Source organism: Mercenaria mercenaria, chromosome 5 (assembly GCF_021730395.1).
Source record: "Mercenaria mercenaria strain notata chromosome 5, MADL_Memer_1, whole genome shotgun sequence".
NCBI lineage: Eukaryota > Metazoa > Mollusca > Bivalvia > Venerida > Veneridae > Mercenaria > Mercenaria mercenaria.
Genome location: NC_069365.1, coordinates 13651355 through 13667711, shown reverse-complemented (window position 1 = coordinate 13667711; position 16357 = coordinate 13651355). Strand labels below are relative to the sequence as shown.

Here is a 16357-nt window from a genome sequence, read left to right as displayed (position 1 = left end):
AGTCCTGGGTTGTCATTGGGGTTATGACGTTTTGTGTAACTTTTTACAATCATTTTAACATGTGCCAAAATCAATCATTTAAGTTACAATAATATTTGATTTAACAAAAATTCAAGATACCCTGCACGTATATTTTACTACCGTTTGTATGATTAATATATCGATCATAATCATGTTTACACTGTCATAAAATGTTATTTACTAATTTTACAGCAATAAAAAGATTCATAAACACCAGTTAATAGAATGTAAACGTGCTCATTTCAATGAGAACACAGTATGTTTCCACTTAATTAGCTCTCAATGGCTAGCTTTCTATAAAACCTCCAATATTTTGACAACTTTAACCACGGCGGTGTCATCAATGAAATGTGTGTTAATATGACAACACTAGAGTGTCAAAATAGCAAATTATTATAGAAACATTCTTTCTTCTTCGCTAATTCCCTGTAATGTGTTGCCCTGGAAGCATTTCATATATCAATATTATAACATGTGATACTGTCGGAATGTCTCATCAATTTTGTAAATGAATATTACCGACAGTGATTATGAAATATCGTTATCTCACTTTATTGGAAACTCGGTAAGACTGTGTCATACCATACATTGTCCATTGTAAATTACTGCCTGTTATTAAACTGGATGTTCTATATCGTTTGATCTGCAGCATTTTTCTTGTCCTTTTTAAGGAAATATTTCACTTTATTGCTGTTTGTGTAGCATTTCGTTTGGTATGTTATGTTTGTCAGCCACATTTTTTAAGGCAGCAAGGACATATTGTAATGGGCAAGAGGGTGATTCAGATTTTCTTCACACCGAGTAACCTTTACTCTTCCAGTTGTAAGTTTTCCATGGGTAGACTTTTGTAATTGGTGACATGCACTGCTTCAATTGATAAATATGTTTAGGTTATGTTATTGTTGATTGTATATTCTATATAGTTGCCAAATGCAGGAAATCTAAGGGGTTAATAATGCAGAAAGCATGCATTTAAATCTGGCAACGTACTTTGATGTGAATGAAAGAAACGGTATATCCCAATTTTTAGAACCATTGACAGAATACTAAATAAATGCACGAATTCGGAGCTATACTATACGGATATACAGGACGGAAGGGCGAAATAACGATGACCCTTATATATATAGAACACCGTAAATTACCGCATTTTTACTTCTGTATTTCTATCATTGGTTTCGTATCAATACTTCCTTGGCTATTGGGTCTCAATCAGACGGTAGCTTGTTTATATAGACGACCAGGGCGACAGACGAATTAAGCCGTGAAGGGGGCAAAAATGAAAAACCGTAGTAATTTAACTTCCTTGCGATTTATATTTACATTGTATTATTAAGTATATTCATATTAAAATTATTCATAACGTGTGAAAGACATTAATGTATCGACGTGTAGTATTGTTACGTAAATCTGACACTGCTTTGACTTAAAGCTTCATACTACTGTTCTTTACAGACATCTGTCTTATGATTGTTATGCGTTTGTTTACATTATAAGAAGACAGGTATAGATGGCAAATGCGTTTGTTTACACTGCATGTTGATTGAGTGTCCTTGTAAAACAGGGTACTGTTGAGTGTTTATAAATACTGAATAATAACAGTTATAAATTTGAAAATTATGTGTTGTAACACTATTTATTTGCATGCATTTTTTTGCTTTCAAACAGTCGTGATATTTAATGAACTGTCTTCTATCAATTTCTTGAAGGACGTTTTAAGGTACCACGTAATATATAGTATAGTTACTGTCTGTTCCTAAGTCGAGTTTGTAAGAAATTAGAAAAAAAGCCAACCTGATCTCAAAATTACCTTTAAGGAGAGAAGTTTGAATTGGTGGTTGATTTAAACAATATTTATTGACATAATTGCAATTATTTAAACAATAGTACAAACTTGAGTAGGAAGTTGTAAGCCTTTTTATTTAGAACCTGTCTCCGAATTGGTAGTTCTTCAGTATCTTCCGCTATCCTATAAAATTCTGTGTATGAATACACACACTAATAATATCCAAAGGATGTGGTATAATGTTGTTTTAAGGCGGACGACGTCTATGTCCTGTCCGTAGATATAAGATTGAAATGCAAAAGTCAGCCATAAGTTTCTATTTGCGCGAAACTCACACGCACTTCAATGAGTTTGGAGTAGATAACAAAACGTGTAAATAAATTTTAAGATTATTATAAAGCAAGTATTTCTTTTCATAAATAACACCAATTCACCACAAACATATAGTTTACTAAATCTAGTTGCAGGAGAAAATTACAGTTAGTAAAAAAAGATAGAAGCAAAGTAAGTGCTTTAATAATGTATTCGGAAAATGCCATTATAGTGCACTAACTAAGGTAGAATGGACCGTTGACTGACTTAGTCTCTCCTAATATGGGCTTGATACATGGTATATCATTCCAACCAAAAATACATACCATTTAATCTTTGTGCTTTTTGTTGTTGTTTTTTTTGTAATCTACTGATGGCACAACATTTTAAAATATGAACATAATATAGAAAAGTTATTATCATTGATATCATTACTATCATTATTACTTTCTTTTCATTATTGTTATCATCATCATCATCATCATCATCATCATCATCATAAAATTATTATTATTATTATTATTATCATTATTATTGTTATTATCATCATCATGAAAACGTACACATATGGTCTTAGTTGTCGATATAACAAAGTGAATGAAATCAAATGCATTATTCAAACGATTGCATGTTGATTTGTTTTGATCGTCCGCATAACTCTAATTTATTGTATTCATCATGTTTGCTATTTGTGTACTACACCAAAAGTCGTGTCAAGGGGTTCTGTTGGACAGTTACATGTCTATTTCAGTTACATCTCATGTTTTCCTGTGAGTATAACATGGGGAAGAGACCTACGAGCGCCCATGACAATTAATTACGTTAATTTATGGTTGTTTTTAAACACTTTAATACTTTATGGACCTTAAACGTGAGGGAACACTCTACAGCTAATATAAAACCCATCACTTTGACATGATCGCTGAACAAAATGAAGTCGAAAAACTGTCTCATTTGTAGTATGAAAATATTTAAAATCAAAATCCAAATTACCCACACAATTATAATAACAACGCTGTTACTTGTAATCATCTTTCATAACATCAAATATTTAAGCTCGCTTTGATATAAAACAGCAGAGGTAATGTATTGACAAAAACGACAAGTTGATTAAACAGTATCTGTCCTATGAAGGCACGAATCTGTGATATCAATTTTGCAATCTGAGAAATGCAATGCTCAGCAACTTCAGTACTGGGCATTCAGTAGCAATTCCAGGATTGAAATTAAATAATTAATGTAATGGCGAGACAGGTAGTATTTATGGCATGAAACCTACATTCATTCTGTTGACGAATCTCTTTAATGTTTAGCTTGCTTCCAAATACTAAAGACAAGCAATACATGAAATATGAGATATTCATTATTACAGATTCTTTTATTATTCGGAATATTTTACCACCTGCATTAATCGATAAATACTTCAAAGCAAATGGCAATATGCATTTGCAGTTGCATGTGTCCCTACATTGTCGAGCCATGCAGTCTACAGTTACAACAATGCAACACGGCATTCAAGAGTGAAACAAAATAGAATACTATGTCATATATGTATGACTGTTAATTATATTTTTTCTTTCTTTTTCATGGTTATATTGTGAATTGATATTTAGAATTTCAGGTAAGAACCACTATGTACTATCCGTATAAAAATCTGAACTCATTCGTCTCCGCGCGATTGAAGGAAATTGAAATTTAAACTATAATGAAAACACCTGCAACAAATTGAAATGATTTTTGATAAAAAGTTGGAGGGTTGTCCAAGCTTTTAATAACTCATTGAGTCACTTTAGCCAGTATGTTGACAAAGGCATTTACAGAACTTTACATATTGACAATTTTTATGTTGCCTCGGTGAATCAAACCCTTGCATTGCATCTAAAAACGACAAACCCATTTACATACGCATATTCCTTCTAAAGACAATTGCAGCATTACACTGAACTTTTAAGTATGTTTTCTCTGTTTATTGCAAAATCAAACATCATGCACAGTATGTTCCATGCTGTGAATTAACCGGCCAGAAGCTGCTTTATAAAGAGAAAATGCTAGGTGCAATATGTTATGTACAGTAAGAAGCTGTTCAAAGAATTTTTTTGAAATTGAGAAGATCAGCTGCTTTGTGTTCTGTGCTTCTAAATTTTCTAAAAGATTTGTTTAACGTTCACAAGAGCAGTCTTGTACCATGTGGCGGCTGTAAAGTATGACCAATTACTAGGACTCAATTATATTATTTCTGGTCCTTTGGAATCATTGAGATCATTAGATATTGTATAATGACAAAATCCCGTCTAAGCCGGTGCTAGTATGTGTTGCATTCTCGTAACCTTCCTGCTATTATTCGGCTTGTTTGCTTCCATTGCTTCAAGCTGATCGTCCCATAGATTTATTTTACATCCAAGAACGGCAGATTCATTATTATGAATTATCACGTCAGCTTAATGAATTGATTCAAACTTGAACAGCTTTTATATGTTCAGACTGTGTTAACTTAAAACATGGTCCAAAGCTTTCTTGAACAAAATGAAAGTATTTTAGTTTTGACAAAAGTGTCTGGTTTTCTTTAGGTTTCATAGAATGATAGTCTGTTGCATTCGTGATACTCTACGTACATATTTGAATTAATAACATACCGCAGGGTAAATTTGGAGTGGACAACGGAATGTAAGAAGTGCAATAGAACTTGTAAAGTGTAAAGAGCAAATATTTCATAAAGACTTTGTATGATACTAAGGAACGCGGTTTTCTAATGCTGGCAGTCCATTACATTATCACAGACGTACAAAGAATATTTACGTATAACAGAAAAAACGAGTGTAACATACATATAATATTACAAAATTATTGTTTCAAGCTTAAGTCCTTGAAACAATTAAACGCATGGTGTTTCTTTCCATTTTGAAAAGGATACTTCTGTGAAACACACTATTTTATTTATTTGTTGTTGTTGTTGTGGGTGTAACATTGCATCGACACTATTTCAGATCATTTGTTGACTTTCCAGCTTTTGATGGTGGAAGAAGACTCCAGGTGTCCATCCGTGCATTACTGTAGGCACGAGCGGGCACCTGATTTGCATTTCTTAATTAAAAAGTAATATAAAATGTTGGCTGTATGTTCAGTGCAGTTGAAAGATAACAATTCATTAGCAATAGTGAATTTTATTACGAAGAAGTACCTTATTATTTTTATTTACAGCAAAATTGCATTGAATAACCATCTTTGATATAATTAGGCAGCCAAGGTTATTTTCCTAGATCCCCTTGGATACATGAAAGTGTTCAGTTGTGATAAAACAGTTAATAATTCACAATAATTCATTTATATGCACACATTAATGTATGGTATGCTACCAAATGAAAGAATTTCTGACATACACATGAGAGAGTTATTGGTTCTTCTGATGTCTATATAAAACGTTTTGCTTTAAAAGGGCCTGAAACCCATGACTAGCATATATAGCAATGTTCAGATGAGTTTGATGTAGAAATCATACCTCAGTAACTTGTTTAAATGTGCCTTAGTATCTTCAACACAACCACAGGAAAATATGGAAATTCAAGGAAAGTGCAAAGGTGATTGGATCCACTACATATTGCTTAAATGTCCTGATCTTAATCCATGCGGAATAATTCTTGCAATCATTACAGTTCGTTAACAAATAGTTTTCAAAATCTTGTATCATGCCTAATACCTGTTTGAAACATTAGTATTTATTTTCCGAACAATTCTTGAAAGTTGATGCGATCATAATTAAACTGATATTTACCAAATGAGCTCTAGTCTTTTATACGAAGCCATTCATACATGATAATAAATCGTTACTGTCAAGGGCATTCATGTATATTTGATCATTTTCTATTCATTAATCAGTTTTGTTTACCCAGGCAAAAATGAAAAGCAGGTGAATTTTTCAAGAATAATAACCGTTCATGTGAACACTACATTTGCAATTATTTCGCTAATTCTGCTTCCCGATTCATTTCTCCTCCGCAGTCTTATTGTAAAAGTGATACGGATGATGTATTACATAATCGTTCTTTTCAATGCACAATGTATTGTGTAATAGAATATATAAGAAGTGCAGTAGCCCGCACAGTCAGTTTGACAAATTCTAAACAACACTAGGTACCACCATTGACTGTACGCTTTTACAGACACATACTTGTGTTAAAATAACCGATTTTATCTTAATTCTTTTTCTACACCCACTAATTTATAGCTAAATATGAAAATTCGGTTGATGTCATAGCCACCATAGAGGCAGCCAGGAAAAGTTTTAGACAACTTGTGTAAAGAACGTAAAATGTGCCACCCATAAAAATACATCAGAAATACCGAATCGAGAGACTGTAACATGATATTTCAATGCTGGAAAATCACCATTGCTTCCAGGTCAAAAAAGAATCTAAAACATCTGAGCAAACTTTTGTACTAGTAGTTTTCATGTTAAAGGGACAAACCTAGAAGAGAGTTTATGGTAATTAGAAGATCAGGTAGCAGTACATGAAATACAGGCGCAGTTTTTTTAACGAAACGGGGAAAAAAAGAAACCAAAGGCGTTAGCACAAACAAGAATGTGCAAATGGTACTTGACGAAGCTATGAGTAAGACACTCGGTTAGACAGCTAAAGGAAACAAATCAAGTGAAAAGTAAACAGTTCATTTCCGACGACATTTGAGTGATAGAAATATTACAGAGATTAAAAGGGACCAAAAACTTTACCAGTCATTGAAATATTGTGCTTTGCCCTTTTGCTAAAATAGGATGAAAATAGAGATAAACGCTAGATAAATCAACGATAGATTAATATCAATAAATCAATGCATTGTCAGATGAAAGTTAAAACTATGATATTACAGATATTTAAAGAAAGGTACAAAAACATAACATGATTTTTTTTCAGTAGAGCTATTCTGAGAAGTGGACCAATGTTTTATTTGAAGACAATAGATCTGTCAGCTGTAATACAAAAGCTTTCTGGATAATATTGTCACACATAAGATAAAAAAATCGTGTTTGTTCGTGCCTTCTACAGACTGCATTTAATACTCGGTAGACAGACTAGCATCATGATCAATAAAGCTTTTTCCACCCTTATTTTGCACAAAATTCAATTAAGTAAACAAAAGCATATTTATTTTAAATTGGTTACACAGTACTATATGTAAAATTTATCATGGCAAAATACGACTGTAGTTTCTCATTTCATTAAAAACATTGTAATCATGCTAGTATATCATAGTCTAGAAAGACTAATTCTCTCTGTTAGATCACTAAAACAAATTTACATATTCATAAAGCTTTTCACATCTGTAATACTTGTACCATGCCCGAAGATGTAATTAGATTATGTTTAAACAACAGACATATTTACTTTTAACAGTTGGGATACTATTTACAGATCTAATCACTAATAGCTAGAATATTTTATTTATTGCATTGCAAAATCACGACTGCTGTTTGCTCATTTGCATTAAGAATACATCTGTTATCCAGATGCTAGTAGTCAATCGATAGAACTCGGTAGAAAATAGAACTTTTAATTTTCCGTTTCCATGTTAATCACAGAAACAAAATTTACATAATTATAAAGAGAACGTGTTTCAAAATCATGTAATAGGCGTTTTGTTAAAACATGCTGAAGACGTGTAATAGTTTACTTTGTTTAAATGAATTCTTAGACTTTATTAATATGAGCCGTGCCATGAGAAAACCAACATAGTGTGTGTGCGACCAGCATGGATCGAGACCAGCCTGCGCATCCGCGCAGTCTGGTCAGGCTCCATGCTGTTCGCTTTTAAAGCCTATTGGAATTGGAGAAACTGTAAGCGAACAGCATGGATCCTGACCAGACTGCGCGGATAGTGGGTTGGTTATACATGCTGGTGCAATAGTCACTTTGTTTTGGTTTTTATATGACAGGCTCATATGAGAATATCTAATTATACACGCATCTGAATCCAGCAGAATAAGCAACTTTTAGTATTTGTTAGTGTGCTTATATAACAGCTCATCATTGTGAAACGATAATCCGGGGACCACTAAATACCCTTTAACATAACTTTATCATTTATTTCATCTTTGGTATTGACTGTCTAACGTATCGAAAAGAGAACAAAAGTTCCTCAGCCATGAGAAGTCGGATGCACTTTTTGTAAAATGCCTCTTTGTACTTAGATAAAGCGATTGTCTGTAATCTTGACGGTTTTATAATGAACTGAAGATGTAAAGGTTTAAAACGTGTCCAAACACTTTATTGCAAGTATTACTAAACTGTGAAATATGGCGTTCTTATGCAGAGTTATATTTGGAGAAAGTTCACAAGAGCCATGAAAAAGTAATTCAACAAATCAGTGATTTGTCAGATGAAAGCCAAGACTATGATATTGCAGATAATCGAGTGTTGATTGAACCTGGATAGACCAATGGTAGGGAACTATAAGAAGTATACATACGATATGGTTACAATGGAGAGACTCCATAAAATGAACATACACGCTACCAGTAACTAGAGATTAAGAAAGACCTGTACATGAAATTACAACCATCTTGTCTTCGATGATCTTGTTCGCCTTAAATGACGGCTACGGTTATATAATAACATGGCATTAGCTGAAATCTTTTTATCAAGAAGTTTTTGACTGTTTCGGATGCTACCAAAATTAAGTTTACAGTTTCTTAATTATTTTTGATATTGTGTATTTCTGCAGATAACGCATACATTTTCTTTTGTTTCTTATTATTAATAAATAAAACTTTGGTCGTGCACCAAACTATAGTAAAGTAGATAGACTTCCGTTCTCGTAAAATATGTCACCTGCAAGAAGTTGTATTGAGAACCTGGTTTGCATTGTATCTAATGCTCTTGACTCATCACAGAAGCCTTCCTCTAGTCGTAGTAAATTCTTCAAATCTGTCAGAAAACATTATGCATTTAAAAGGAATCTGTTTTCGTTTCCTTGGAAATATTTATTTACGACATTGAGGTAATTTCAAGTCCTGTTCAGATATCAAAGTGGATAGTTTTCAGAAGTTCATGGCATCGTAATTCCTACTTTTATGAACTTAAAAACATTTTGTGATGTTCCACACGTAGGTTAAGTAAATCAGTAAATCAACAAAAATCATTATCTTTCTGTCTAAATCGTTTTCACTCTAGTTTTATATTATTGTTCAACGAATTCAGAGCGGGTATAGTTAGTTATTCAACTTTATTTTGTTTTGTTTTTGATAAATAGCGAAGTTTTTATTCTTATCTGTAGACCTTGTAAATTTACTGTTGACTTCAAAATCTGATGTCACTTTAAAGTATTTATATCATCAATACATATTGTAGTAACGAAATGTCGCATTTTGCATTGTTTTAAGGTCAACATCTAGAAGTCTAATACAAGTTATTTACTGTCGATATTTGTGTAGTTTCATGAAAAATGTTTAAACAGTATAAATTGTCTTTCCTTTATCAGCGACAAGTGGTATGTAGAACTTCCGTGGAGTTTCTTTTAATGTAATTAAAGTTCTCTTAATTTACATTTCAGTGAATTAACTATAAAGAAACGTAACGATGGTTTGTTTATAATGTAATTTTATGTTTAATTTTATGATGAAAATTTCCGCAGAAATAGATATACCTGAGTGCAGATACTCTCTATTGAAAGATTTTTGATAGTTTCAAACAGTAGTGTTTTCTTGGTTTATCAGGACATAACAACAGTTTACAGTTAAGGAGGCTACAAAGCATATACTATTCTGACCACATACAAAACATGAATATTTTAGCAACTCTGTACACTTTAATTATTTTGCCCGATTGTTATTACTAGCCTTGTGTAAAGATATAATAATTATGTTATTTTCAATTTTCTAAATGTGTGAATTGTCCCAGATGACCAGCGAAATTTAGATATCTGCTTTGCATCTTCATACCATCTTGTTTACGTTAGATACAGCTTTCTCGTGTACTGGTTATGTTGGTCGGGTTTTGCACCATCAGCTTCTGTCTCAAAATTATGTCTATTTTCTAAGTACTGTCGTAAATTGTCATATCGAATTCTATACCTTTCGAATAATCGGTGTTTTTCTGTTGCTTTAAATTTTCAATACGGTCAGCTTTAGCTATATCTATTATGACAGACAGACAGACATTTCTATTACAATCAAGTAGGCTAAAAAGCCCATAATGACATATATAGGCACAAATACAACAGCGGACAGTGTACAAAAGAAATATACAATGACACGTACGTATAACATAATATAAGAACTAGCAAAACCGACACTGCGTTTTAAATGACACCCCATTAGATGAGGTAAGTATGTACCCGGAGAAGGCTGGTAAAAAGAAGCAAAAAGTTACCAAATAATGTCATAGAAGAATGCATTTTGAAAATATTGACTTTCCATCGATCTTAGGATGTCTACCTTTCACCTTTGCGTTTAATGTTTACCAGAAAGCAGTATAATAACGAGACTGGTAAACCAATTACAAAAAAGTAGTTTCTCAATCAGTTTAAATCGTTATTATGTGACACATTTGAAACCAATTTGGACAAAAACAAAACAAAAACAAAAACACCACGTTAGTTATATAAATACATAAAATACATAGAACATTATAGTTTGTACTATAATAGGGATGCCAAGCCTTGTCGAAAATAAAAATATAAGACTAGCTATCCTACAGACGATTTACATTAAACAACAGTTAGCTTAGGAAAAAACAACAACAAAAAACACCACGTTAGTTATATAAATACATAAAATACATAGAACATTATAGTTTGTACTATAATAGGGATGCCAAGCCTTGTCGAAAATAAAAAAATAAGACTAGCTATCCTACAGACGATTTACATTAAACAACAGTTAGCTTAGGAAGACCTTATACGAAATCATCGTAAAATAAGGTCAAATTTTTATACCCTACATAAAATAAAAATGAGAAAGTACAAGTACTTTAATATAGTTTCGTAGCATTGATCGGTAACCGCAAAATTAAAAGAAAACAATCAAGATAATTTACTTTAAAAACAGAAAATATAGGTTATATATATTATGAATCTAAATGCCTAGTTTGCACGAGATCAGCTTGATTTAAACAGCACGTGTAACCCTATTATCAGTTTGTTTGACTTCAAACTTGAAAACATTCTGTAACAAAGTATCTTCAGAGAAAGTTTGATGAACGATATTTGAAAAAGATCAAAGATCCGTTTTTGATTCCCACATTGATAGTATTCAAAATGCAGACGTTTTCAATTAGGATATCTTTTACTATTTTGGTTGTCTTTTCAATACAGTCTTCGGAATAATCGATATAGTTTTCATGACTTGCAATATGATAGTATTTAGAATAATGCTTTAAAAGTAATTAACATTACCCGAAATAACTGCTGACATATTATTGACAGACGTTTGAGAGAAATAGATTTAAAGTCCTGATACATTTGTGAAAGTGGTCGTAATTGTAAAGAGGGGATAAAACGCGTGAAACAGACAATAACGTCAACATATCCGTGTTATCTGTGCACAGGAATTCGTTTGAAAACTTTGCACAATGGTTCGACATTTTACATAATAATCTAACAGGTTGCAATGCAAAAAATGTTTCTTTGGAAGACAAAAAACACTCAAATCAGATCTTTCTCGGAAACACTTTCTTGACTCTTGACATTATAACACGTTTTCTACCTAAACGATTAATTTGCTATCTGATATCTTTGTCCATATACTCAGCACATTTTTGAAAATCCTTGGAGATGGTTTCGCTGCAGAAAACTAATTTGTGTAGTAATGTAATGTTTTACACCATTTTTTTTGCTGATTCAGTAGCGTTGAACTTGAAGTTTTATTCTAATTAGTTATGTAGGAAAAACAGCGATGGTGTATAAGCGTCTAGTCGATTATTTCTTTAATGTGTTGTGCTGTTTTGTAGTTTTCAATTATTTCTTTTCAGGATCCTTTACCGATTCTCGCATACTCCCTTTACATAGGTCTGAAAATCTTTGAAGTATTTCTCTACTCAATACTGAATTGGCATTAATCTTGCTACGTTGTGTATAATGTTTTATAATTATTTTAACACGTGACAAAATTAAGCATTATAGTAATCTTGTATACACGTATAATTATGTTATTGTCGTTTGTATGATTTACATAAAGATATAATCTTGTTCACACTGTAATAAAATGTTACAGCAATAAAAATATTCACAAACATCTGATAATACAGTCTCTTTGTGCTCATTTTTGTTCGTGCTCATTTCAAACAGAACACAGTATGTTTCCACTTAGTTAGCTTCTAATGTTCAGCTTTCTACAAAACCTCGAATATTTTGACAACTTTAAACCACAATGGTGTCATCAATGAAATGTGTGTTAATACAACAACACAAGGCAGCCAAAGTAGGAAATTATTAAAAAAATATCTTCTTTTCTTTTCTTCGTAATGTTTTTGACTTGAAGCATTTAATATATCAATATTATAACATGTGATACTGTCAGAACACCACATCAGTTTTGCAAATGTCATATTGCCGACAGTGATTATGAAATATCGGTATCGCACTTTATTGGAAACTCGGTAGTAATGCATCATAGAATACCATAATTTTAAGTGTTCGTTATTGTTTTTTGCCAGCTGAGCTGAGGCGGTGTAGAATATATAGTAAGGTCAGTAAACGTGGTCTTTTCCATTACTGTTTCAACTTCATATTATCAAACGCGTGTCACTCAGTGCTAAATTTGGAATACTGTGGTAACAATTTTCTATCCGAAATATCCCAAGTTCAGCAATTTCTACAGATAGAACTTATGGCGGGACATATAGTGACATTAAAGACACAAGACCATAAGGAAATAGTTCGATAAAATCTTTTTTTTCCCAATATTTGAATAGCGACGTTAAAAAATTAGTCAATCACATTTAGTAAAAGTCGGTCAGATAGTACTGTGTCAATACATATTGCGTTTGACTATTTAGTGCATATGATACGAAATTTAAGTTTTTTCGGTTTTATAAGCCCATGTCAATTTGGTCGGAATACATTTGTCCAGAACAAAGTACTAGTAGTTTTGTGTAATATTTAGACCTTTCGATCAAGTTGCGATTAGTGATGTATAGTACCTTCATTAATCATAGTGTAAGTCATGCAACTTTTAGCATTAAAATATTTCAGTTTTTATTGTACCCCCCGACAACAAAGTTGTAAGGGGTGTATACTGGTTTCAGGTTGTCTGTCTGTCTGTCCGTAGACAGAATCTTGTGCGCACCATCTCTCCTTACCCCCTTGACACAATTTAATGAAATTTCACACAAGTGATCAGTAACAACAGTAGTTGTGCATGGGACATGTTAGGTTCTTTCAGAAAACCAATTTGCAGAGTAACGGGACTTTGTTTTTTTGTTGCTATACTATATACATAGACACAATCATGTGCGCACCATCTCTCCTCATCCCCTTGACACAATTTAATCAAACTTCACACAAGTGATCAGTAACAACAGTAGTTGTGCATGGGGCATGTTAGGTTCTTTCAACAACAAAAATTGCAGAGTTATGGGACTTTGTTTCTTGTTAACATACTATGTACATACAGTCTGCATATGCAATCTTGTGCGCGCCTAATCTTCCGAACCCTTGCACACAATCTAATGAAACTTCACACAAGTGATCAGTACCAACCCTAGTTGTGCATGTTGCATGTTACGTTCTTTTAGAGAAATATTCTGCATAGTTATGGGACTTTGTTTTTTGTTACTATACTGTATACATACAGTCTATATACATACAGTCCACATAATTATGCAATCTTGTGTGCGTCAAATACTGTGTCAGTGCATGCGGGGGTATATTCACCTTTAGTGATAGCTCTAGTTAAATTAAGTGAATATTTCATCTTAATGTGCCTTGTTCATCTTGCTATGTCACTGAAGCAATGACTGGTCGATAAATGAACGAAGCTAATCGCAGATCACAACTTTATCAACCATTGAGTGATGAAGTCATTTGAACAGGCAATATCAAGTCTGTTTTACTGTGACACTGTTTCAGTCTTTTATAAATTAAATTAATTAATAACTTATTTTAATGTGCCTCATGAGTGTGCCTTATGAGTAGCTACGTCACAACTAGAAGAAACGATGGAATTTCAAGGAAAGCGCAACGACAATTGTATCCACTACATTTTACATTAACCTCCAGATCTTAATCCATGTGGTATAATACAGTTTGTTAACAGATAGTTTGCAGAACGTTGTCACAGGCATTATACCTGTTTGAAATATTAAACTGTCTCTTGAAAGATAATACACTTATAATCAAATTAGAAATAATTAAATCAAATTGATATTTATGCGCTCTAATCTTTTATACTTGGTCAGTCATAGGTGAAAATAAATCGTTACTTTCAGGTGCATGCATGCATGTAAGCAGGTGCAATGGCAGGAATAATAACCATTCTTGTGAACGTGAAACTAGTAATTATTTCGTTATTTCTGCTTTCTGGGCTTTCATATTTCTTTCCAATAATGGAATATCCTTTTGGGAAATAATGAATATCTCTATTTTATTACATTGTAAGGATTTCTTTTAATTTTATTATTCATTGTTATACTGGTACATTGCCTATGTTAGACTTTACAACTCATTCTTTCGAATCAAGTATAGCATACAATAACATCGAACATTACTAAATTGCTTTAATGAATTGCATGTAAAGACTCTGAAGACAATATTGAAACAGACGAAACGAAAGTTCCATTTTTCTCGTATTACCCTGAAGCTGCTTTCTTAAATAAAGGTAATCGAATTGTATTGCCTTTTCTCCGCTACTCCCACTGTCATAGTTCTCAAAAGTGCACTTTTTTTAAATATATGTTGAGTTTTACTATCCTAATTCAACATTTCCCATTTTCAGCTTTTTAAATGAAACGTTTTACAGCAGACGTCTAGTTTTATATCATATCATAGTCCACAGACGTCTAGTTTTATACCATATAATAATCCACAGACGTCTAGTTTTATACCATATAATAGTCCACAGGCGTCTAGTTTTATACCATATAATAGTCCACAGACGTCTAGTTTTATACCATATAAAAGTCCACAGACGTCTAGTTTTATACCATATAATAATCCACAGGCATCTAGTTTTATACTATATAATAGTCCACAGACGTCTAGTTTTATACCATATAAAAGTCCACAGACGTCTAGTTTTATACCATATAATAGTCAACAGGCATCTAGTTTTATACCATATAATAGTCCACAGACGTCAAGTTTTTTTTATCGTACAATAGTACTCAAGTGTCCAGTTTTATATAATATATTTTTGTACTTGCGTCTAGTTTTATGCCATATATTTGTCCTCGGTCGTCTAATTTTATATAATATACTAGTCCTGAGGAATCTTGCTTTATATCGTATATTAATACTCGCGGTTTCAGTTATTTACACATTTCAGACAAACTGTTTTTAAATTTCAAAATTTGAAAGATTTGTTCTTCTGTATAATGTACATTTTCAATCTAATTGTTAAAGTGAGGATACTACAGTTATTAATATTCCTATTAAATGCACTGACACGTGTTTTTTTTATAGAATAAAGGAAAATATAACACAGACAGTCTGACAAATTCCTAAAAAAGAACTAGGTGTCATTGTTGTCACAGTATGTTCGTGCGGCGACAGTGCGTAAGAAAGAGCATATTATTATCTAATATTACTTTTGACACCCAATCATAAACACTTTGTAGTTACAAATGAAAATCTTGTCACAACGACGTTGTCGTCAGTCACCATAGATATAGCTCAGACGGTTTAGGCGGTCTGTGATGAGAACATCTAATATGTACATCAGAATAAGACAATTCATTAAGTGGACCACTGATTGCATTTAACTTACACAAGTCTGAAGCACAACTGCAGGATGTGGGTGGTTAAACTAGTATACAAGTGACAAAGGACCATGATTTTGTTATTATTTTATAGAGGGGATAAGACAATAGGACATGTTAAACCTACAAATATTTGAACTTAGCATAACTTGAAAAGAACAAAAGGGCAGACAAAGATAACAAAAGGGTATATACATAAACCACAATTTAAACTAAACGGAGAGGAAATAGATCTCTGAGTAAACAGAAGACAGATGCAGAAATACTTGAAAATAGAAAACCGACAGTGCTGCTAAGTTTTATGCAGAAGCTAATGTATCCGGAAAATGCATCT

At 32.5% G+C, this 16357-nt stretch overlaps 1 protein-coding gene across 1 annotated transcript in view; it reads left to right on the top strand.

Moving 5' to 3' along the window:
• Positions 1-512: 512 nt before the first annotated feature.
• LOC123556484 (WD repeat-containing protein 49-like) overlaps positions 513-16357 on the top strand; it is a 106626-nt gene continuing 90781 nt past the window's right edge. Inside the window, exon 1 of the mRNA XM_053542709.1 lies at positions 513-517. The gene's annotated coding sequence lies outside the window, so the exon portion shown is untranslated. The remainder of the gene's footprint in view (positions 518-16357) is intronic.